A 25,662-nucleotide genomic window follows, 5' to 3' on the forward strand; every position below is an offset into this window, starting at 1 on the left:
CTAGGAAAGCCTGTACCCCTAAAGTGGTAGGAATGCTTCTTGAGATAAGTAACCCTCAGAACCTAGAATAGTGACAGTCACACTATGCATGCTTGCTGAATAATTATTTATTAACTCTCTGGTAATTCAGGACAATATACATCTCTTAATGTAGCCTGTGATCATCTTGGTAGTTTGATTTATCCATGGTTTACCACTGAGTAATCACTCCTTTAATACAGTTTATAAACCCTCCCTCAACTATAATCATTACCTGTCAGATTCTTCAAAATTTTCCATGAATTCACTCTAGAGAAGCTAGCTGATACTGAAATAACGAGAAGATACTGAAATAACTAGAAATAACTAGCCACAGAATGTATCTCAGATTTACTAGTGAGCATTTAGGTCATCCATCTGGCATATTTTATTCCTAATCCAGGGCCAGCTCATTTCTTTTTCTGACTATATACATATTGGCCATGTCTTTTATGTAACTCTTGGTGTACAAATGTATAAACTCCACAAGCAAAGGAACTATTTATTCTCTAAACTTTCTACATCTCCAAGCATCTAGCATAGTACTTTTCATGTAGCAGACACTTAATAAGTGCTTGATGAACTAATATTGTTGGATGAAATTATTAAAGATGAGTGCTATGATCTACTCACACCCAATATAAATCCTTGGAGTTATTTACAGTTTTGATTCTTTAAAGTTCATGGAGTTTCATGATTCATAGTCATATGACATTGTTAAGCAATTACTGGCTTTAAAGAGTGGACTTTGGAGAAATCCAGCAATCTGAAATTACTGAAAGCAATGCACAGTTTTAGAAAAACAAACCAATTTGATCTCCTGCTTATATTCAATTCTACAAGTAGCTCATTGTTCATCTTGTAGTAGTTGTCTAAGATATTACTACATATTGATAGACTAATTCAATTGGCCATCTCATAGTTAGCAATATATATTTATCAACTTTGAGAAGAAAACTAACAGACTTTCCCAGATGATTTTTCCCTGGCAGAGCACAACTTTATAATTACAAAACTGACTAAACAGTATGGAGAATGTATGATCCCACTATGTTGTGTATATTGATTTTTAAAGAGCAGTCAACTGAAAAAATCTTAGTCTTGAAAGTGCTTATCAAATAAGGAATACATTATACCTCCATCTAATGCTATAGAGATCCATAAGATCATGCAGATAATGTTGTTAAATGATACACTTAGTGTTGAAATCATCTGAGGTGTAAAAACAGGCTCATCTAAATTGTCGGCCTAACATAAGATAATCTACATAAAATCCAAACAAAAGAAGCATCCTCTCCTTTGTGAGATTCTCTTAAATGCTCCAATTTGTAGCCAATACAAGGTTGTTGCTTTGAGCCACAAAACACTACATACAGCTTACTCAGTGAAATTCACAGCAACGAAAATGAAACTGATCATAAAGACTGAATTGGATTTTTTTGGCAGGCAAATCACACTGCTGCTATACACTAAGCCAACAATACATTAAAATATTTTTCTCCCATGAATAGCTTACCCCCTATTGTTTTTGTTTTTAAATCAAGGAACATTTATCCCTATTAGCTTCAACTTGTTAAGTTTCAACTCATCTTTCTAGCCAGCCAAGGTCTATTTGGATCCTGATTTGCCAAATAGCAGAGTATCTACACCTCTCAGCATGCCATCAAAGTACTTTAGAAATGCCAATGCTGTCATTGTGATAACAATATATGTTATATCTATACAGTGGGGTATATATTTTATACAGTCTGATAATAATAATGTCATTATTATTCTTATTGTCTTTATCCACGTCATTGATGAACAAAACAAGGCCAAGGATAGAGGTTTCTCAGTCTCCCAGAGTAATTATTGCATATTTGACTATTTCCAAATTTATGTGCCGACATTCTTCTTTAGGTTGGGAATAGACTTTGGCTGGAAAAAATAGCTCTTCCCTTTGCCTGCACCCATAAAAAAATATTCATCATCCACCTCAATGTCATGTCATAGGTAGCAATAGAATATTTAATTCTTCCAGATACCACAGAAAAGCCTGTTAAATTATAAAAGGAAAGTGCAAAGTTCCCAATATAGGGACTAGTTACAACTCATTAAAGTAAGGACACCTATAATTTAGTGTGTAAGAATGTCCGCTGTAAGATAATTAGTGCCTCTGAATTAAACCTGGTTGGATTAGGTTAATTCCAGGAATGTTATTATAGAGAGTGCCCTGCACCAAAAGAATGATCCTTCTGTTTGCACAGCAACTAAGAGGCTTCAATTTACTTCTAATCGATTTGAATAGACATAAAGGGACAGCATCTCCAAATGAGCCCCTCAACATTTAATCAGTATGAATTATGCCTGTTTCACTCTGCAGTCCTGGCAACCTGGTGACAAGCAGGACTGGTGATGCTGGCGTCCCCTTATTTCACTGCTTAATTTATATGGTAATTATAGCACTGCATCCAGAATGGAGAGCATCTGCCAAAAACTGAAGGCCCCACAATAACAAAACTGACATGTGCTGGGATATTGTTAAAATGCTGACTAAGAAACTTCTTTTATCTCCTCTTGAAGCCATAAAATGGTATTTGTGTTATTACTAGCTGGGAATTTTAACAGCCATGCACTGACAGCAATTATCTAACACATTCACAAAACAATAGACTTTCACATCACTTAATAAATCCTTGGGCTCCCTTACTTCCAACTCTCTCACTGGCTAGATTTTATGGTCTGGTAGCTCCATCTGACCTTCAGAACAGTGAGGTATATGAAGCACAAAAACAGTATTAAAATTATTTGAGACAAACTATCTTTTGTACCCCTTCAGATCTCCTTGATGAATGAGACATGCTCCCTAATCATAGAGTAATTAAAAGATTAGAAAGCCTACTTTAGGTTCTGCATTTAAATACTGTAATAAATCATTTCTGGCAATGCACTAAGGAGTTTATGCTGTGTTATCAGTGCAGAATAACTGCCTACACCTACTTTTGCTAGTCATTTATCTGAGAAGCACCTGTGGGTTTAAGAAACAGAGACAGTGGGGTATAGTGGATAGACAATTGACCTCAGAGTCTATGACACCTGGCTTCTAGGCCTGCCTCAGACACATCCTGGTTATGTGATGCTTGGCATGGGCCACTTAAGTTCTCAGAAACCCTAAACAACTCTCTGGGATTCTTAATCTACAGTCAATGTACTTATTTCCTAAAATTTTGAAAACATTTTAATATTCTTGGGCTCCTTGGAAATTCTATGTACTTCTTATCATGCATTTATGAATATATAGAAGAGATCCATAAACTTCATCAGAATGCCAATAGGTCTGTGACATTAAAAAAAAAAACAACTCCTGGTCTAAGAGAATAAGTTGTAGATTGATTGTTCACTCAAATGAACTGATACAAGGGATTACACATACAAATTTAGGATATTCCATTTCTATGAAATTTGATCAAGGTTCCTTCTGAGGAAAAAGAAGCTTTTTAAAAATTTCATTCATTCAATAAATATTTGAGCACTACTTGGTAAGGCACTGTGCTAACAGCTCTGGGGTCTTCAAAGAGACATAATATATAGGGGCTTCAGTACAGGTACTTATAGTCTAGTTAACTAGATGTTATGTTCACAAATAACTATATCAAATAATGTTAAATACTGAGCAAGCAGTACAGATAACAAGTGTTATTGGAGTTCAAAGAAGGGTCTGGGATGATCAGAAAAGACTTCAGAGAAGATGTGGGATTAGAGTAGGATCTTAAAGATATAGGTTTTGCTGCTTCTCCACCAAAACACATATCCTAAGGCCTCTATACTTTTGCTCACCTGTTCCCTTATTCCTCCAGGGTTCTCTTTCCCTTTCTTCATTTGTTGAATTCCTACCCATTCTCAACCACCTAACTCAAATGCTACTTCCTTCAGAAAACTTTCCTTGATTCCCCTTTAGTAATGACTTTTACCCTGAGATCCTAAATAGCACTTTGTTTTGTGAATCTCTAATGAACTTTAAATACTATTTGTATTGGTGTCTGGTCTGCCAATCAGATTATAAACTCCCTGAGGACAAATATTGGGTTTATCTAGTTTGCATTGCCTCCACACCTAGAATAGTGTTCTTCCAGCAGGAATAATTTCTGGTGTGGAGATGGGGAAGGAGAGAAGGTGAATGACATTTGTAAAGGTCCCAAGGTGGAAAATCATGATTTATGTGAAGTAGAGTAAGTAGATCAAGCTTCACAATCAAAGACTTTATATTCTTATATGTAATGGAAGATAAAGGCAGAAAAATAGATCAAAATTATATTATGGAGAGTCTTGAAAGTCATGCTATAGACTTTATCTTATCTTATACATTATAGAGAACCACTGAAGGTTTTGGAGCCACAACGTGACAAATGATAAGCAGTTTAAAAAAAAAAGATTAATCAGATATCATTAAACAGGAACATGAAGAGATAAGTGGAATAGAAAACTATTAAATTCTTATAACTACATTATATTATAATTATTCAAACTAACCTATTTAGAAAATGATTAGAATAGTCTTGATTTGAAGAGTGAACTAAGGTAATGAACACATCAAAGGACAACAATAAAGATTCCACAAAGGAAAAACTGACAAGATTCAGTATTGTTGGATACCTGAGATAAAAGAGAGGGATGAATGCAAGGTAACACTGAGAAATGGAAGACGGCACCAAAGCAGGGTGAATGCACCAATGAAAGAAATAGTAAAGTCTTCCTGAAAATTCCTCCTTCTGATTTTCCTATATTGGGTAATGATTGCATTATCTTTCCAATTAGCCAGGCCCAAACTCTTGGAGAAATCTATCATTCCTTCTTCTCCATTTCCATCCATGTCCTGTTCTCCATACTCAATATGTTGCTGAATCCAGATGTTTCCATTTAAGATTAAAAGAATCCCTATTCTTAATTCCTGCTGCTAGCACACTGCTCAGATCCTCATTAATTGTCATCTGGATAACTGTGTAAGCCTTCTAATTGGTATCCCTGCCCTCAGCTTCCCTTTCCCTTAAGTCCACCCTACATACTGAAAAAAAGCACTATTGTACCACCTCCTATTTTTCCTCAAAAACCTTCCATAGCTCCCTAGATAAATTCTAGACCAATACTCAAGGCCCTCTACAATCTGACTCTCATATGACTTTTCAGATTTATGTCCAATGACTCTCCTGACTTCCTATATGTCCTGGGCAAATAGCCTTACTGCCTACTCTCTGAATATACATATATTTCCTCCTGAAATGCCCTTCTCTCCCAATTCTGCATACCCATTTTCTAAGCAACATATTTCCTAGGACAGTCAGCTTAAATGGCACTTCCTGCATGAAGTCATCACTGTGCTCTTAACCTATGCTCTTAACCCGGCCCTCCCCAATCTTCCTACTCTGAATTACCATTAGGACTTTGTTCTTCCTTCACTGCCTTCCATATGCTTAATGCCTTACTTCTGTGGTTATTTCCAATTGATCCTTATATGCTTTGTTTCCATGTAGTTTCCCCTATTAAAGAGGAAGAAGGGTAGAGAATAAGCATTTATATGTAGCACATGTTATGTGTCAAGCATTTGCTAAGCACCTTGTAATTATTTTCTTATTTTATTCTGACAACAACCTTGCAAGATAAATATTATTATCCCCATTTTACAATTAAGGAAACTGAGGCAAACAGAGGTTAAATGACTTGCCCTGAGTTACACAGTTAGTAAGTATATGAGGTTTGATTTGAATAGGTCTTCCTGACTCCAGGCCCGGGGCTCTAGCTATTATATCACCGAGCTATCATTAGACCATGAGCTCTTTGAGAGAAGGGTATGTTTTTTGTCTTTCTTTGTATCCTGATGCATAATTAAGTGTTTCATAAATGCTTGCTGATTTGTCCTGACTCCATATCCATTACCATAGCTATATGAGTACCATAAGGACTGTGTTACACATATCTGTAGTGCTTTACCCATAAGCCCTCAATAAAGAGATATTGAAAATTATTGAATAAAGAACCAACAGGATTTGACAACTGACAGAGATAGAGACAAAGAGAGGTATTAAGGCTAATGATAAGAACTGTGGTATGGTGGAAAGAACATTGGAAGATGTAAATCCCTATGCTGGCTCTGCTACTATCTATTTGACCGAGGCCTCATTTTTTTCTCATCTGTAATATGAGAATATTGGACAATATCATCTCTAAAGCCCTTTCCAGTTCAAATTCCAATAAGTCGAGGATTCAAGACTGATAGAGTAATGGAGGTTTGGGAAATATTTGGGAAACTTTATTTCTTTAGCTAATACTTAATACAGCTCTTTAAGGTTAGGGGCATCTAGGGGGTACAATAGAGTTTTGGGCCCGGAGTGAGGGAGACTCCCTCTTGCTGAGTTGAAATTTAGCCTCAGATATTTACTAGCTGAATGACTCCAGCCAAGTCACTTAAACCAGTTTGCCTCAGGTTTCTCATCTTTCAAATGAGCTTAAAAAGAAAATGGCACACCATTCCAGTACCTTTGCCAAAAAAAAAAAATAGTCACAATGAGTTGGATGCAACTGAAACAACAACAATTACATACACCATCTCAAGTGATCTACACAATAGCTCTAAGAGGTAGGTGCCATAAACATTTTCTAGAAGAGAAAACTAAAGCTCAGGGAAGTCAAGAGATTTTCCCAGGGTCACACAGAGGCAGAATTCAATTTGGGTCCTCCTAATTCTCAGGCCAGCAAATGGCCACTCAGCGATACAAGTAGTACTGCTTGTAAAGGAAAATAATGATTTCATTTTTAAGCATTCTGAGTTTAGGTAATGGTGGAACACAGATAATATGGTCTAACTGACTATAAGAAATAGAGAGGAGAGAAGTGCCAACCACACAATGTCACCTTTTCTTGAAAGACCTGTTCAGGGACTCAAAGCTCATTTAAAGACTTAGAGCCTTAAAAGTCAGTGTGCCACACACCACAGTGTGGGAATTTGTTTTGCTCTACTTTGTATATTCATCACAAGGGTTTTCATTTTCTTTCCCCACCCCCAAATGGGGGGAAGAGGCGGAAGGGAGAGAAAATACACACTTTTTAATTGACAAAATTAAAAAATAAAAAGGTCAATTTGTCAAAAAGAAAATATTCACTGAGTGCCAACTATATAAAAAGGACTGTACCAGGAAAACCATCTAAACAAAGTGTATTTATTCTTCTAGCATATTTGTTGCCCTTTAGCTTTAGCATAGGGTAAACAGTGATAAATGGAAGTTTACCCATGAATGTTATACAGAATCAGTCATATTCCTGGGGAAAGGGAAACCCAAAAGTGGTATTCAGAGAGAATAAAATCACATTTTGATTCTTGAATAAAGGGGCAAATGTAGTTGTTTTTTGCTGCTTGTATATTATTGTTTGATCATGTACATATAGACATGCTTGGCCTGTTTTCTACATGCGTCATTTGAACAAGTCATCCACTGCCCTCCAGTGGCTCAGGATCAAACTCAAACTTCTGACCAATGCTTTCTAGCCTTTTCATCTGCCCTCTTTGTTGCTTGTCTATGACAGCCTTACATTCTTATTTTAACCAAGCTGCATTTCTGGTGACCCTCAGCACCCAATTCCCACTCTGGATTTCTTTGCTTTATTTTCTTCCTTATACCTCATTTGTTATAATTTTTTTTTATATATCATTACTTTCTATCTAAATAACAACTCTAAAAGAGGGCAAGGGGTAGGAAAATTAGGTTAAATGACATGCCTAAGGTCACACAGCTAAGAGGCATATAAAACCAAATTTGAACCCAGGTCCTCCTGATTCCAGGTTTGGTGCTCTATCCATTGTGTCACCCAGCTGCCCCTCTTTCCACCTTTTAATAGTAGCTCAACGTGTATTAATTCCAGGAAGTTTTCCTTCATTTCTTTCATTCTTTTCCCTGACAGCCCATCAGAATATGCCCTTGATAGGCATTCCCCATGAAAGGGAGTTGACATGATATACTATGGTATATCACACAGAAATCAATTTTAAAATTAATGAAGGATAATTTTCTGATTTTCAATTTAATGTTATATTTTAAATTAAAATCAGTCCTTAAAAAAAAAGAAATTACATTGTGTTTTAACTTATTTTAGCTGAACTTTTTGATCCTAAGAAATGTCACTGAGCCAAGATTAAAAGAAAACATCAAAGACAACAACAGGAGCTTTAGCAAGAATGTAATTAGATGGTGTCTTCCTTGACATAAGTTTCACAAAACATACTCTAGAGATGATGCTAGGCTTAGACATGAAAGAGTAAAAAACACTTTTGATCGAACATTTCAAGAAATACAAATCAACTTTCACATGCTAGTATTTCTTTCTAGCAGATAAATCTCAGTGGTGAATTCATAACAAAAATAGTACTTGTAACACTGCTCTGACAATGACTAGTCATTGAGTATTAAATATACTAATTACATTGGAAAATTTTAAGTAGGACTGACATTGTAAAAACCAGATCAAAATAAAATAAAAGCTACCAGTTAGCCTTTGAAACTACTCTAATACTTAAAGAGAAAATTTTCAACAGATTTCTAAGTTCCATATTTTTTAAAAACCTTTGGTAGGAATCCTACTGGTCCATGTTAGTCATAGGCTTATCTTTTAACTACCCAAGCATGTCAACACAGGAATGTAATAACATGTGCTCCCTAGCTTTTCAATAGGGGTACTGAGTTCATTGGGTATAATAAACCCCTGTGATATTATGCTACTACTACTTGATAAACAAAATGCATGATTGTAATACTGGGCTGCCAAAACCATAAGAATTTCCAACCACATAACCAACCTACTAGGAATAAGTCTCCCTATACTTAGCTATGTTGCTCCAAATAGCCATAGTCTGCTGGTAAAACTTATATTCCAATGACTTAGTTTTTGAGAATCAGTCTATAAGTGCCCACTACGTATCAGGTCCTATGCTCAGTACTGAGGATTCAAAGACAAAAATACCCTCCAGATTCTGACACTCTTTGTCAGAGACAGCATGCCCCTATGTAAGTGAATACAAAGTAAAATTGAAATACTTTGAAATGAAGTATTAGCAGCTAGGGGGGAAATCAGGAGAGAAAAGAACTTCTGTTGAAGGTAGCACTTAAACTGAATTTTTGAGAGCAGTAGTTATTCTAAAAGGATCTAGGATTATCTCCATGCGTGAAAGGCATGGAATAGGACTTTGTGGAGTTAACTCAATGTATATGAAAGAAGAAAAGAATCTTGTATCTCTTATTATCTTTAGAAAAAAGATGAGTAAGAGAATATCAACAATAATTGACCTATATGGCTATTTTTCATCAATACAAAATTTTATACATATTCATTAAGATCAGCATTGCTTAAAATATTAGAAAGGAAAGCTATTCCATCAAATTATTTTTACAATCACATAATATAGTAGCTTAAAAGGTGCAGAGAATAAGGGAATGCACTTTGATTATTGCTAAGGAAGCTAGGTGGCAGAGGCGAAAGAACAGTGGACCCAACTGGAATCAGGAAAAGTGGAGTTAAAGTCTTGTCTCAAACACTAACTATATGATCATAGGCATATCACTTAAACTCTCTCAGTCTCAATTTCCTCACCTGTAAAATGGAGATAACAACAGCATACCTATCTTCCAAGATTGTCCTGAGGATGAGATGATATATAGCACATGCTCTCCTAGGCCCCACTGCCTGAAGGCCAGGCGAGTTGGATTTTGCTCAAGGTTCTTTGGTATCCTTAAGGGGATCTGGGGGAAGAAGGGTCTAGGCTTCCTGCAAATAGCTCCAGCCCCTACTGATGGTGTTTCCTCATCTAGAGTAAGTGTGGTCTCTAGTTCCATTTACCTCTAATAGATGAAATTTTACACAGAAATATTTATTCTAAAAGGAATAATCACAAATGTATAAACTTACTCCACCAAAATATGGGAAGCAAAATCCCCCTCCTCTACCCTCTACCACCACCTACATCTCAATCTCTGGGGAGGGGAAGAACTTAAATAAATTCCCAAAGAAGTCAATCCCAGTTCCAAGTCCAAAACCTTCTTTAGACTCAATTCTCATGTTTCTCAGAGTTTCCCTTCAGGACTAGCTTGCTAGACCAACCCTACCTACAATACCAGCTCTAAGATCACCCTAGATCAAAGTTCCTATCCCATGGTCATCACCTCCAGCACTGCAACTGACAAACAACACAGAACAGAAATTACCACCACCACCACCCCACCCATTTCTATGAGTCAGAACAAAAGACAGGAAGCAGAGGAAAAAATCCTTCCCTTTTTCCTGGGTCAGTTCATGGCATCCTAGCTATGGGTGAACTGGGATCTTCACCCTCTGGAGGTAGCAGATAAGAGCAGCAAAAATAAAGAGCGTTTGTCTCTATCTGACCAGTTTTAAAAATGCAAGTAGCCAATAAAGGAAGGCTACTCCCACCCACATGGTAGGAAACACAGGAGGTTCCATGTTGGACAAAACTGGATATGCTCACAGACACCTTAAGGGCATTTTCATCTAAGGAAAACTGGATATGCCCAAAGAAGTCCAGGTTATATATTTAACATGTGTGAGGCACTTTGCAAACCTTAAAAGATTTATTTAATGTTAGCTTTTTTTTTTTTTTAAGCATTTATTTGGAAGAGCAAAACAGCACCTTTAGTGCTCTACTCCACTGAGTATTTCCAAGGTGTGTGTGTGTGTGTGTGTGTGTGTGTGTGTGTGTGTGTGTACATGTATATAAATTATACAAGATTCTATGAAAGAGGAAATAGCAAAGATAATTTTTGAAAACTTTTTGATCATTAATATAAAGTAAGGCATTAGATAAAAATATATGCTTATCAAGGCATTAGCCACTGTGCAAAGAAGACCTGTTTAAATTGTTTAAAAAGTTTAAATCAAAAAGAAATTCAATCAGAAGCTGCTTGAGGACAGGGAACGTCTCTTGCCTCTTTTTCTAACCCTAGCACTTAGCATAATGCCTGGCACACAATAAATGGTTTTTTTTTTTAATTCTCCACAGATGTTGAAGTCCTCCAGATGTTTCTGTTGTAAATAATATTATGCAGGTTTCAGGAAGCTCTAGAGAGTCCTGAATAAGAGCCATAATCTCAAGAATTTGCCCTTACTCTCCCCACAGGAAAAACCAAACAGATGAAGGGGAAGAAGAAGGGGAAGAAATAAGAAGGGAATAAACATTCACATAGCACATATTATATATTGGGCATTATGCAAAGAACTTTTTTACAAATATAATTTCATTTGACCTGTAAAATCAGTGCTATTATTAATCCCATTTTATAGCTGTGTAAATGGAAGAAAAAAGATGTTAAGAGATCTACCCAGGATCACACAGCTAATAAGTATCTGAAGTTGGATTTCAACTCAAATCTTCCTGACTCTAGGCTTAGAGCTCTATTCACTGTGCCACCTTTCCCATACTATGCAGACTATGATTTGAAATTAGATGAATAACCTATTGAGCTCATTTATCAGTACATATACCATAGACAATAGGAGAAAGAGAGCTGGATTGCCTTTGGAAATCTTCAGAGTTCTTTTAATGGCCACAAATCAAAGGTCTATATTTTTAACACCAGTATTATTCCAATGCTAATTTGTTCCTAGTATTATAGTCTCCACAGTCTCCAAAAAATTGAAATTGAGGATCATTCAAAGGGCAGTATAAAAGGGTAAGCAGGCTGTAACACATCAGAAATGAGTAATTAGGAAAGAGAAGTAGTATAAAGAATGTTATCAGAAAAAAAAGTATTAGGAGCCTAGGGAAAAAATAAAAAATGTATCATCAGTCACAAAATGAAAGCAAGAGTTAAACAAGGCACAGTCTATATACTCCTTGTATTGTGTCCACATTATGTCAAGAGAATATGAAGGTTTCCAGCATGTGAAGCAGATGTCCTCTTGGTAGATTTAAGAAAAGACTTGGACAAGAGCAAGGGATGTGCAGGAACGGAGAGGTGGAGATGTGCATTATTGAAAGAAATAGAACAACGAAATAATAGATTCACTGGAGTGTTGTAATAAAGAATATACCATACATGTAAATTAACTTCCCTAGAGAGTTCATTCACTTCATAAATGCCCAAAAGAAAGTTCAATAAAAACAGATGAATTAACTATAAACTAAGTCCACAATTGTTCAATAAATATGAAAAATAAATTCCTTTCCTGTCTTCCCAAGAGGTTCTCTCTTTCATTCTACCTTTTCCCATTCTAAGAAGAATCATAAAAAAGCAAAACAAATTAATCTTCACAATTTTAAGTTGAAATTGTGAATGACTTCCCCAAACCACAAGTATTTTCCTACTTCTCTACATACCCGTGAAGTATAATCGAGACTACTCTTTTCCATTTTCAAGATGAGGCATATGGCCTTAATAAATCTTTTATTTTAATTTTCATTTCTTAGCTATCATTTGTTGATTATATCTAACAACTTGGTTTGTAAAGAGTTCAAGAGAACCTTGTGGTCAAATGTTTTAAATGGGAATCTCTTTTTTTCACCATTGTTTATTATATTCTCCAAGAAACTTACTAAAATTGATTTCCTTTCTGATCTGGGAAAATTTCATTTTTTTCTATCCTGTTTTGTTTTTTAGAACAAGGCATTTTGTCTGGCTTTTGTTTACTATATATTTTTTATCTGTTTTATTGGATTTTTTTTTTGCTTTTGTGTTATAGTTTATCAACCCTGCTTGACATCAGAGTTCTAGAAATGATTTGGGAGGGTTTTAAGTAGTTAAATTTGGTTTCATCTCAATAAGTTTGGCAGAAATCAGCTAAAAAGAATCTGGACTATATTTAAAAATGTGTATTCCCATTCTTAAGTATATTTGGCATAAACAAATGAAAGAGCATATTACAACAGCCAAGATGGTAGGCCAGACTAGAAGCTAAGCAGTTTCACGTTACTTAGCCCATTTTCCATCACAATAACAAAAGCCAGGCCCAAGATACTATGAATCATTTCTGAACTCTGTTAGCCTGTGTACTATACTTCACTCACAAGTCAAACTTATTTGCCTCTCAGACCAATTGATTTCAATTCTACAAGTTCAACCATGTGCTTAGCATTCTGATTACAGAACCCTGATGAATCTGTAATTTTATTCAGCAAAGTGACACTCAGGACATGACTGTCAAACACCAAAAGAAGGAAAAAAATTTAATTTATGGAAAGATTCTCAAAGACATTTGCCTCTTTTGCAACAAGTAGAGGTAGCATACAAACAAGCATCCAGGAAATAAGCATCTCAGTTTTGAAACAAAAAACGATTTGCTTACTTATTTGCTTTCTAACAATACTATAAAAAACAACAATGTCTTAGGCTAAACTGCAACCCAAAAAACACCTTCAGTACCCGGAGTCTTAAAAAGTAATCCTCCTTCCACCTACCTTCTTTTCATTGAATAGGTACATGTCAAGAATGTTTCAGAAGGCAGTGAATTGAGGATGAGAAGATATTTTGAATGATTTTATTCTGCAGGAATGAGGGTATTATCATCTTTCCAGTCACCCAGGATTACAACATATTCCATACTCCCTGATGCCCACCTGTTCAATTAGTTACCAAACCTTTTCCTCCCATACTTTGGCCCCTAGCACAAAACTAGTTCTCTGAAGGGTGACTGTCAAAGCCATGAGAAGATATGGGGGACAGAGTGGGTATAGATATGGTTGTCCAAGGAAGATTTTTCCCAATGGCACCTGCATGATTAGTTTGGAAACCTGCGAGTTGTTCAATTAGGCTAGGTTAGGTTGGGTTAGGTTAGGTCAAGTTAACTGTCTGGAGGAAATAACCCTAAGTTAAGAAAAGAGGTTGATGAAAAACTGCATAGCAAAGGAAAGGGGTAAATGGGGGATTGTTAGGATTCTGACTAGTTGATTACATCTCCCAATTTTGGAGACCACTAACCTAATCAACAATTCAATGCAAAATGTTCATTAATCCCACCTGACAAAGAACTAAAGTTCTGAGAGAACTCAATCAGCTATGAAATTCCCTTCTGATTGGAAAATGATAAACTGCAAAGCTTCATATTGGCAAATATAAGAATATTTTTGAGTTGGGGGTTGCTTTTTATGTTGTTAATAAAAGTAAAGAATAAAAAAAAACTCAACTAGATGACTGAGAATTATAATTAGGCAATTTAATAGGCCCTCTCCTCTTCTCATTCTCATTTATCTTGTGAATGATTATGTGTTTAATTATCATTTCTAAGGTGATGATTCACAAATATATACACTGTATCCAGCCTCAGCCTTTCCTCCCTCCACCCCATCTTAGATTTTTTTCCCCTTAACACCAACTGTCTATAGGGCATTTCAAAATTGATCACAAAGTCATATACTTATAAGGAGCTGGAAGGAAACTCATAGGCCATTTAACTCAAGCCCTCATTTTTTACAGATGTTGAAATAGAGGTACAGGGAAGTGAAATGACTTGCCCATGCTTTTACTACTAGTAAGCAAAAAAGGCAATATTTGAATGCAGGTCCCCATATTCCATAGGCAGCACTCTTTTCACAGTTTATACCATACTTCCTGAAATGGTTCAAACGTAACATATTCAAAAAGCAATTCGTTATCTTTGTCCATAAACCCACTCTTTTTTCAACCTTCCTATTTTGACCAAAGGGACCTAGCATTCCTCCAGTCTCTCAGATTCATTATACTTGACTCCTCTCTCTCTCTCTCTCTCTCTCTCTCTCTCTCTCTCTCTCTCTCTCTCTCTCTCCTTCACCCATGATTCAATTCAGTTGTCAAACTCCGCCTCCACACCATCTCTCCTATTTGACCCCATGTTTCTACTTATATGCCTATCACTTTAAGTTTGCGGCTTCATTACCTTTTATCTAGATGATTGTAACAGCTGGTCTCCAAGCCTCTTCTCCACTTTAATCCATTCTCCACACCAGATCTCGCCAGATCACTACCCCAAATAAAAAACATCAGTAGCTCCCTATTACCTTAGGATAAAATCAAATAAAAACAAATCTCTCTGTTTAGTTTGGATAGCTCTTGAGAACCTAACCCCAAACTGTTTTTCCAGCTTTATTGTCCATTATCCTCCATCTCCCAACACAGTTAAATTGGCCTTCCTGATATTCCCCACACACATCATACTATCTCAGTTGTCTGTGTCTTTCAACTAATGGACATCCTCAACAGGCCTAGAATGCACTTTCTCCTTAACTCTCACAGCTTTACAGAATCTATCTCTTCCTTTAAGATGCTGCTCAAGGCAGCAATGTGGCCCAGTGGATAAAAAGCCAGGTCTGGAGATGGGAGGTCCTAGGTTCAAATGTGGTCTCAGATACTTCCTAGCTGTGTGACCCTGGACAAGTCCCTTAACCCTCATTGTCTAGCCCTTACCACTCTTCTGCCTTAGAACTGATATTTAGTATCAATCATAAGACAAAAGGTAAGGAACATCTCTACATGAAGCTTTCCCTGATGTCTCCAACTGCTACTGCTCTCCCTCACTCAGTACTTTGTATTATCTGTATGTTTTCTTTTAAAATTTATTCCATATATACTTGCAAATGTATTTTTGTCATCTCCATTTGAATAGATGCTTCTTGAGAGCAGGAATTATTTCATTATTTATATTTGTATGTTCACCACCAAGCAGATTGTCTGGGATATATGAGGTGTTTCCCAAATGTCTGTCAACTTATTTGGACCAAACCATATGCTGGCAATTTACCTGAATTACAGGCAGCCCCTAAAGGATATACATGGTCTCAAGTGCCTCCTTTGCAATCCAAACTTGATAAGTGACAAGAAATGTCCTACAAGTTGAATAGAATTAATATTATTTGTGATAGTACCTGGTTTGTCCTCATTACCTGGGACAAAAACAATGTATTTAAGCAGTTCAAAGAAGTTCTGTTGTGGCAACAACTTTAACCAGGGATATCAATTGAATGTTACATGTTGATACCAATTACTTAGCTCGGAGACTACAGATGCACTTGAAATTATCTATGGAGGATATGAAAATTACTTAGATGGAAAATAAAGTTTTGCCCAAGGATCGTATGAGACAAGATGACAGTATTTTAAAATGTTGCTCCCCTGAATTTCCAGACACATAATGCCAGAACACTGCTCATAATTAGTGTTTTTTGTCAAAAAAAATTTCAACATATATACCCCAGTTCTATATAAATGTGGGTGGTGATTATTATTCCTGGCATATTTACATTTAAACTGAAAGGTTCTTTAGGTATTATTATTTTTTCACTTCCTAGTACATGCTTCATGACATACCATGAAAAGAAGGAATAACTTGTTATTTTTAATTTTAAAAGATCTTTACTTACTTAGTTTTGATCTCACCTCAATAAAATAATACTAAGCCTGTAGGAATTAAAGCTTTAAAAAAATAACAAGTATATTTCCATTTCATCGTATTTTATGCGATTCTGCAAAATATCTTTCCTTCATATGGCATGCAGAAACTATTTTCAAATAAAAAGTGGTAGCAAACAGTACTCTCCTGGAAGCAATTACCCTTATGAAAACCAAATGCTTAGCATGTAACACTTAGAAGCAAAAGTGATCTTAGAAAGAACAACTTTATGCAGTATAATAGAACAAATTTAAGCACTGTTTAATTCTTCTTTTGATGGTTTAGAACAAAGGACCTTCCATAAAAATGTTCGTCACTGTCATATTACCTAGCAAAATTGTTTTTCAAAAACATGCTTATTAAGAAATTTCTTGGGATGTCCATGTGGCTCAGTGGATATAGAGTCAGATCTGGAGATGGGAGGGTCTAGGTTCAAATATGGCCTCAGACACTTCCCAGCTGTGTGACCCTGGGCAAGTCACAATCCCCATTGCCTAGCTCTTACCACTCTTCTACCTTGGAACCAATAAACAGTATTGATTTTAAAATGGAAAGGAAGGGTTTAAAAAAAAGAAAGAAAGACATTTCTACTAGTAATTTTGGATTTGGAAAGGTCCCATCCTTTCTCCCCAAATGAACAAATACTTGATACCTTACTGTCTTTTATATACGAATCAATAAGCTATAAAAGGACAAATTTATTTTAAGTGTTTGCAGGTAGTTTTTTTTTCTAAAAATGTTTCCTAAAAAGCTCCCAAAGGTAAGTGTTATTTCAGAAAGTAAGAAGTTACAGAATCAAGTTTGTTAGGAAGAAAAGATGCCCAGGACAAAAAAAAAAAAGCTAAGCAAAAGGGCTGGATCTGACTGAGACCAAGGATTAAAGCTTCCATAGTACCCAGGGGTTATACACAAACCAAGGGTCAAGAAGCCAGAAGGTTAAAACAGAAAGAAAAAAATCCTGAAATCTCATTTGCTAAAAAAGAAGTCTGGGAATCTGAAGGGAACAACAGAGAAAAGAGACAACCAGAACTCAGTCGTAAAGGCAAGTGAGGAATCCGTAGCAATGAAGGAGCAAACACAATCCGGGAGTGAAATCATTTCAATGGAGGATTACCTTGCCAGAGGAGTTCTATAGGAACTTCATGCCTGTGTGGAAAATGGACTAAGGGTTCCAGTAGATGTGGCCTGCTAATCTTCAGTGAAAGGACCTACTTCTGACCACTGAAAGGATAAAGAGTAGAGTAGCCAGTGACTGCTAATAAATATTACTTCCCAGAGGATAGATTACCTCTGGTACTGATAATGCTTGTTGGAAACAATGGACATGGCAATGAAATTCAAATCAAGCACTTTATTCCAGCTTCTAAATTCCATAAGGGTTTTGATTTCTTTACAATCCTGAGGTATCTACATAGCAATATTGTAATGTTAAGGATATCTACATTTATTATAGCTGATGTTTATATAGTACATTATGGCTCGGAAAGCACATTGCCTAGGTTATTTTATTTTATACTCCCAACTCTGGGAGGTAGGTGTTATTATTATCTCCATTATGTAGATGAGGAAATTGAGGTGGACAAAGCCCTTGGGTTTTCCCAGAGCCACAAAGCAAATAAGCATCTATACAGGATTCAAACTCAAATCTTTCTAACTCTCAATGCAGGGGTCTATACATTCTTTTTTCTTTAATTCCTACCTTCTGTCTTAGAATCAATACCATGTATTGTTCTAAGGTAGAAGAGTGGTAAGGGCTAGGCAATGGGGATCAAGTGACTTACCCAAAATCAATTAGCTAGGAAGTGTCTGAGGTCAGATTTGAACCTAGGACCTCCCCATCTCTAGACTTGGCTCTCAAACCACTGAGCTACCTAGCTGCCCTGGTTCTATACATTCTGACAGCGAATTGTCTATATTATACTATGAATTTCTTACAAAAAAATACTCTTGGATAAAAAAAAACTATTGATATATTTAAGAGAATTGGAAAAGTCTTCATTATTAAGAGCTAAAACAAAAAGAAAATTCAATTAACCTCTTCCTTAAGCATTCTAATTAATTAAGATTTTAGTATAATTTAATTGATCATGGAATATAATTACCTAGTACCTACCTTTCACTATATTTCTATTTCACCAAAAGGTTATTGCTTATATTAAGCCATTATATGATAACATAATAGCTAAGTTTTTTAAATTCTACTGCATACATATACTTACCTTCATCTTCAGAATCTTCTAATTCTATTTCTCACCAACTTCTACATTAAAGAGTTGAAACTGAATTTGTTTCTTTGGTCCAATGAAATTTCTAAAACAAGTATTTGCCTACAAATGTATATTTTTAATGTGTATTGTCCAGACAAAATTTCACAATATAACATTTTGCAATATATTATTGAAGACAATAGTGAAAACATATTATTCTTGATGCTATTATTGATGTTATTACCTAAATGAAACCAAAGTTTGCATTCCAAATAAAAATGTCTGTTTTGTAGAGTTTCATAATATAAATTTTTTCCATGTCCCAAACACCTAATACAAAATGAGAAAATAAAGGTCAAATTAAAATTATTCCTATGGCTCTGAACATTACCTCAAGAAAGTACTATCCCTACCCCTTCATATTGGATATAAGAAGATCTTGGTAGGGAGAAGAGTAATGTAAAGACAAAAGCCTTCTGTGATGGGCAACCACAGATTTTGCCTGAAAACTTATTATATTAACTTAGAAAGACACTATAGTACAGCAAAAAGTCTATTGGACTGAAAGAAGAATATGCCAAGTTTCCATTCCTAGCTAGACCACTAAATAGTTCTGGGCCCTGGAATAAATAACAACCTCTCTGAAATTCAAGTTTCCTCATCTCTAAAAATAAAGGATTTGCATGAAATCAGGAATTCTTGACCTTGTTTGTGTCATGAACCCTTTTGACAATCTGGTGAAGTCTATGGCCCTCTACTCAGAATTTATGTAAAAAATACAAAGAATCATAAAGGGAAAAAATTATACAAAAGAGTAATTAAATAAATATTAATGTGCATATAATACTTATTTATTTTTATTTATTTAAGATTTATGCAATAGGTTACAAATTTATATTTATGTAATGGCTACAAATTAAGAACCCCTAAATTACATTCCTAAAGTCTCTTCCATCTTAATTCTATGATTCAACAGCTTCCAAAGAAAGTAGAGGAAATCCAACTATCTTCTGTTTAGGGTATGGGAGCTATTATATGAAGCTAACTAAATGGCAGACACATTTCAAAATAAGGATAAAAACCACACAAAATTTATCATTCTTTGTGGATCAAATTCTTGATCTCAGTGCCCAGCAACAGGGTTTAGGGTGCTAAACATTTTGATGCAGCAATGACAATGCAATTCACTAAACAAGGATAAGCTCAGTGTTTCCAGGAAACTTGAAGGTGAAAGAATGTGGAAAGAAATAGCAATAGCTTCAAATGAGGAACAAGTGAATTAAGGTCAAACTGAGAACCAAAGAAAAAAATCAATAAGGGCCTAAAACACACAGTTAAGTAAATGCTAAGATAATAGATATGGGATGGCTTTCCCCAACAATACTTATGAACCATTCTTAGGAATATTTTATAATGGGGAGATCACTGGGATAAAATCAGAATGTCAATTCTTTTCCCTTATAATATGGAAGTATTACAACTGAAACCTTTCATTGGTAAACATTGGGGTTCATTCAGTGCTCCATGCTCAACTCTGACAGATAAAAATTGTTCCTTACTGGAGTGAATAATTTCTCTTTGTCTTGTGATCACTGAAGAACACTTCCTAAAATGCTATACTAAATGTAAATTATTACTATTTCTTTAATAACTCAAAAAATTTTCACATAAAGTGGTGAGTACATAATTAAGTTGTTGAGTATACACACATACACTATAATTAAATAGCAATACAATAAAATATTTCCATTATTTCCTTCCTCTTAAAAAACAAAAATTAAACATTTAGAGTAAGATCTCTCCAAATTCTAATGCAACTTTTATTAATCAACTCATATGTATCACTTTCAAAATTGTAATACTACCACTATGGATTCTTTTTTTCACTAAATTTCATACAAGCATTTCTAGTTGCTTATAATTTTTAAATGCTTGCTATAATAATCAATAAGACAATTGACATGAGTTTTGGAATCTGCAAAAGGAAGAAATTCAAATAAAGTTATTGTTATATAGGGTCATATATTTATGACATATTAACATGCTTCAAAATAATATTAATGCATTTTTCTTAGTTGTGTTCATAGCAACTTTCACTCCTATAGTGGTACTACTATAAACATTTTGTTGAAAATTAATTTTTTCTAGGTTTTGAACAATGATACATGTATAACCCAGTGGAACTGTTTGTCAGCTTTGGGAAGGGAGAGGAGAAAGCGTGTGGGGGAATCATGAATCATGTAACCATGGAAAAACAATCTAATAAAAATATTTTAAAGGTAAAAAAAGATATTTTTTCCTCTTTTAAGTTATTTCCTTTCTGCTTAAGATCCTCCAAAATCCAGGGGCCAAAGGAGATAAGTTTCTGCTTCCTTTAGGACAAGGGTTTTTAATCCATGTGTCATAGACTCCTTTGGAAGTTTAGTGAAAACTATTGAACTCCTATAGAGCACAAAGTTTTAAAAGAATAAAATAATATCTATATAACATTATGAAGGTCATAGTTCCAAACCATTAAGATACTACATATTTTAATGGCAAACAATTTCATTGGGAATCAAAGCTCAGTGATATCTATATGTATGCCACCAAGTAGCACCAACTAGATTAAGGATAGAAATTATTAACTAAATAATTACATATAATAAACATATTGTTTTGGGGAGCAAGTGGGTGACTCAGTGGATTGAGAGCCAAGCCTAGAGACAGGAGGTCCTGGGTTCAAAGCTGGCCTCAGACACTTCCTAGCTGTGTGACCCTGGGCAAATAACTTAACCTTCATTGCCTAGCCCTTCCCACTCTTCTGCCTTAGAACCAATACACAGTATCAATTCTAAGAAGGAAGATATGTTTTTTTTTAAACTTTAAAAAGATGTTTTTTAAGTATTGGACAAAGTGTTTAGATCCTGAGATCCTGGAAGAAAAGGACTATAGGATCACTCCCAGAACAGCCCACATTGAGGGCATAAGTACTTACTTGAAAGGTGCCCAAGTCCTAAATCCACCCGAAACAGTTTGGTATAATTTATGGATTATTAGCCTGCCTACTCGACCATTTTCCATTGATTTTCCTGTACCCTGCATTCTCTATTCTTTCCCATTTCTCATTCCACCAATCAAACACCTTCATGGTAGTGAATACACAAGAGTTTGAGATGCCCTCAGCTCTGTGGAAAAGTCACACAACAAACATTTACTTGTGTCAGGCACTCTTCTAAGTGATAAGGATACCAAGAAGGCCTCTAAAGAATCTCCCAGTCTCATGTGGATGACAGCATGCAAAGAACTATGTAAAAACAGAGATATAGAGGATGAACTAGAGATAATCAACAAAGGGAAAACACTAGCATTAATGTAGATTGGAGAAGACTTCTTGAAGAATTTGCGATGTTAGAGGCAGCAAGGTGGCTCAGTAGATGGAGAGCCAAGCCTAGAGACAAGAAGTCCTAGGTTCAAATCTGGCCTCAGACACTTCCTAGCTGTGTGACCCTGGACAAATAAGTTAACCCTCATTGCCTAGTCCTTATCACTCTCCTGCCTTAGAACCAATACATAGTATTGATTCTAAGAGAGAAGGGTTAAAAAAATACATATGTATATATAATATAATTTTGTCAGATCAACTTATAAAAAATACACAAACACACAAATAGCTATTCTGAGTCAATTTGTTAAGTTACTTGGAGCAATGCCTAAACTATGTTGGGTGAAGAGACAAAGAGTAAATTGGGCACTTCAGGGTAAACATGGTGGCAGCCTAGATGCGGGACACTTCCTCTCCCCAAAACCCAACAAAATAGACTACCTCAAAAGAACATAAAAACCATTTCCAGAAGAACAGAGGGACTCAATAGTAGGGTGCAGCATTGAAGGTATGTGGGGTTTTAGCATTTCCACACTATAAGAGGGTGAAAAAGTTCCCACGCAGACGTGAGCCGATCTACCCTCTCCTACAACACCTACTGAGCCAGAGTCAGAGTCAGCAAGTGCCAGAATCAGCGAGTGAGTAAGGGACACCTCTAGGTCCTTGGGAGCTGACTAGGATCACCGGGGACCTAGCCCTAAGAGCAGTTACACTGGAAACCCCTGCGCACTGGGGAGCGCAGACCGTGGACGCTCTCGCAAACAAAAGAGGCTGCAGAGTTTCTAGAGCTTGCTTCAGGCAAAAACCTTGCTCCTTAACTCAGTAAACAGAGAACCTGTCAATCTCACTCAGATTTCTGACTAAAAAGGGAAGGAAAAAACCACCATAGGGTTGGCTAATTGTGCCCAGGACCAAAAAAAAAACCCTCCAAGAAAAACAGAAAGAAGGCATTGACCCTGGAAAATTTTTACGGAGGGAAAACCCAGGCTACAGAAGAAAAAGAGGAAGAAATTCAAACAATTTTAAAAAATGGAAATTGTCCACAAGCTCTAGAAGAATTCAAATAGAAGCTTATCAAAAAGATGGAAGCCTTCTGGCAAGAAAAGTGGGAAATAATTCAAAGAGAAAACAACAGTCTAAGGGACAAGAACTCCTAATTGGAGAAATACCTGGAAGCCACAAAAAGCAGGATAGACCAAACTGAAAAAGGAAAACCAGCCTTAAAGACCAGAATTAGGCAAATGGAAGACAATGATCTTGCAAAACAACAAGAATTAATAAAGCAAAGTCAAAAGACTGACAAATTAGAAGAAAACATAAAATATCTCACTGACAAGGTGACAGATCAGGAAAACAGAGGAAGGAGAGACAATTTGAGAATCATTGGTCTACCTGAAAACCCAGAAATAAACAGAAATCTTGACATCATAATACAAGAAATCATCCAATAAAACTGCCCTGATGTTCCTGAACAAGAGGGAAAAATACACACTGAAAGAGTATGTAGAACACCCTCTACACTAAATCCTCAAAAGACAACTCCCAGGAATGTAATTGTCAAATTCCAAAGCTTTTGAGCTAAAAAGAAAATTCTACAAGAAGCCAAAAAGAGAAAATTCAGATACCAAGAAGCACCAATCAGGATCACATAAAACCTGGCAGCTTCCACACTAAAGGATCTCAAGGTCTGGAAAACGATATTCAGAAAGGCAAGAGAACTGGGTCTTCAACCAAGAATCACCTATCCATCAAAACTGGCTATATATTTCCAGTGGAAACTATGGGCATTCAACAAAATAGAAGATTTCCAAGTTTTTGTAAATAAAAGATCAGAACTAAGTGGAAAGTTTGATATCCAAACACAAAGATCAAGAGAAACATGAAAAGGTAAATATGAAAGAGAGGGAAAAGGAGGAAAAATGTTTTTTCATTCAAACTCTCTTGTTTAAGGTCTACAATTAGATCAAATTATATATATTAATAAATGGAGAAAATGTTATTTGTAACTCTCAAAAATTGTATCCATTATTATAGTAATTAGAAGCATCACTCATAGGAAAAGATTGAGACATTAACGGCTATAAGATGATATACAAAAAGAAGGAAAGGGGTGGGGGGGATCCATGATGGTACCAAGAGATACTTAAAGAAATAAAATAAATAGAATAATCTTTTTCACAGAAAGATACACATGGGAAGAGATGGGGAAGAATACTTTTATAAGAAGGAGAGGAAGAGAGTATTAATAAGTAATATTTAAACCTTACTCTCAGTGAAATCAACTCTGAGAGGGAAGAGCATCTAGATCCATTGGGATCCTGAATTCAATCTTATCCTACAGGATAAGGGTGAAGGTAAAACTAAGGGGGGGGAGGGAGAAGGGAGTACAAAAAGGGAGAGAAGGAGAGGGGGAGGGAACTTAACAGATCCTAAAAAAAAAAAAAAACAAGAAGGGAACAACAAGAGAGGGACCAGAAAGGGAAGCATATCAAGGGAGGGAATTAGGGGGATTAATTAAAAGTAAAGCGCTGGTTTAAAAGGATATAGCAAAAGAAGAAAGGACAGAATTAAGAGAAGATATCAAAATGCTAGGGAATTCAGAAGTGACAATCATAACTTTGAACATGAATGGGATGAACTCACCCATAAAATGTAAATGAATAAGAGAGTGAATTAGAATCCAAAATCCTACTATATGTTGTCTACAAGAAACACACCTGAGGAGGATAGATACTCAAAAGGTCAGAATTAAAGATTGGAGCAAGACCTATTGGGACTCAACTGATAGAAAGAAGGCAGGAGTTGCAATCATGATATCTCATAAAGCCAAAGTAAAAATAGACCTGATTAAAAGGGATAGGGAAGGTAAATACATCCTAATAAAAGAGAGTATAGATGATGAGGAAATATCACTAATCAACATGTATGCACCAAATGGTATAGCACCCAAATTTCTAATGGAGAAACTAGGAGAATTGAAGGAGGAAAGAGATAGTAAAACTATACTAGTGGGAGACCTGAATCTACCACTATAAAATTTAGATAAATCAAATTAAAAAAATAAATAAGAAAGAGGTAAAAGAGGTGAATGAAATCTTAGGAAAATTAGAGTTAATAGATATATGGAGAAAAATAAACAGAGACAAAAAGGAATATACCTTCTTTTTAGCAAGCACATGGTACATTCACAAAGATTGACCATATACTAGGTCATAAAAACATGGCATACAAATGCAAAAAAGCAGAAATAATTACTGCAACCATTTCAGATCATAAGGCAACAAAAATAATGATCAGTAAGGGTACATGGAGAGGCAAATCAAAAATTAATTGGAAATTAAATTATATGATTCTCTGAAATCGGTTAGTTAGAGAACAAATCAAAGAATCAATTAATAATTTCATTGAAGAAAATGACAATGATAAAACATCCTTTCAAACTCTATGGGATGCAGCCAAAGCAGTACTCAGGGAAAATTTTATATCCTTGAGTTTATATATTAACAAATTAGGGAGGGCAGAGATCAATGAATTGGACATGCAAATCAAAATACTTGAAAGTGAACAAATTAAAAATGCCCAGGAGAAAACCAAATTAGAGATCCAAAAAATTAAGGAAGAAATTAATAAAATCACAAGTGATAGAACTATTGAAATAATAAATGAGACTAGAAGCTGGTA

General features: G+C 35.6%; 1 protein-coding gene across 8 annotated transcripts in view; it reads right to left on the reverse strand.

The window, feature by feature from the left end:
* The window catches only part of FSIP1 (fibrous sheath interacting protein 1), a 305,434-nt gene that overhangs the window by 135,597 nt on the left and 144,175 nt on the right, over positions 1 to 25,662 (reverse strand). The window lies entirely within an intron of this gene.

Source organism: Monodelphis domestica, chromosome 1 (genome assembly GCF_027887165.1).
Source record: "Monodelphis domestica isolate mMonDom1 chromosome 1, mMonDom1.pri, whole genome shotgun sequence".
NCBI classification, from domain to species: domain Eukaryota; kingdom Metazoa; phylum Chordata; class Mammalia; order Didelphimorphia; family Didelphidae; genus Monodelphis; species Monodelphis domestica.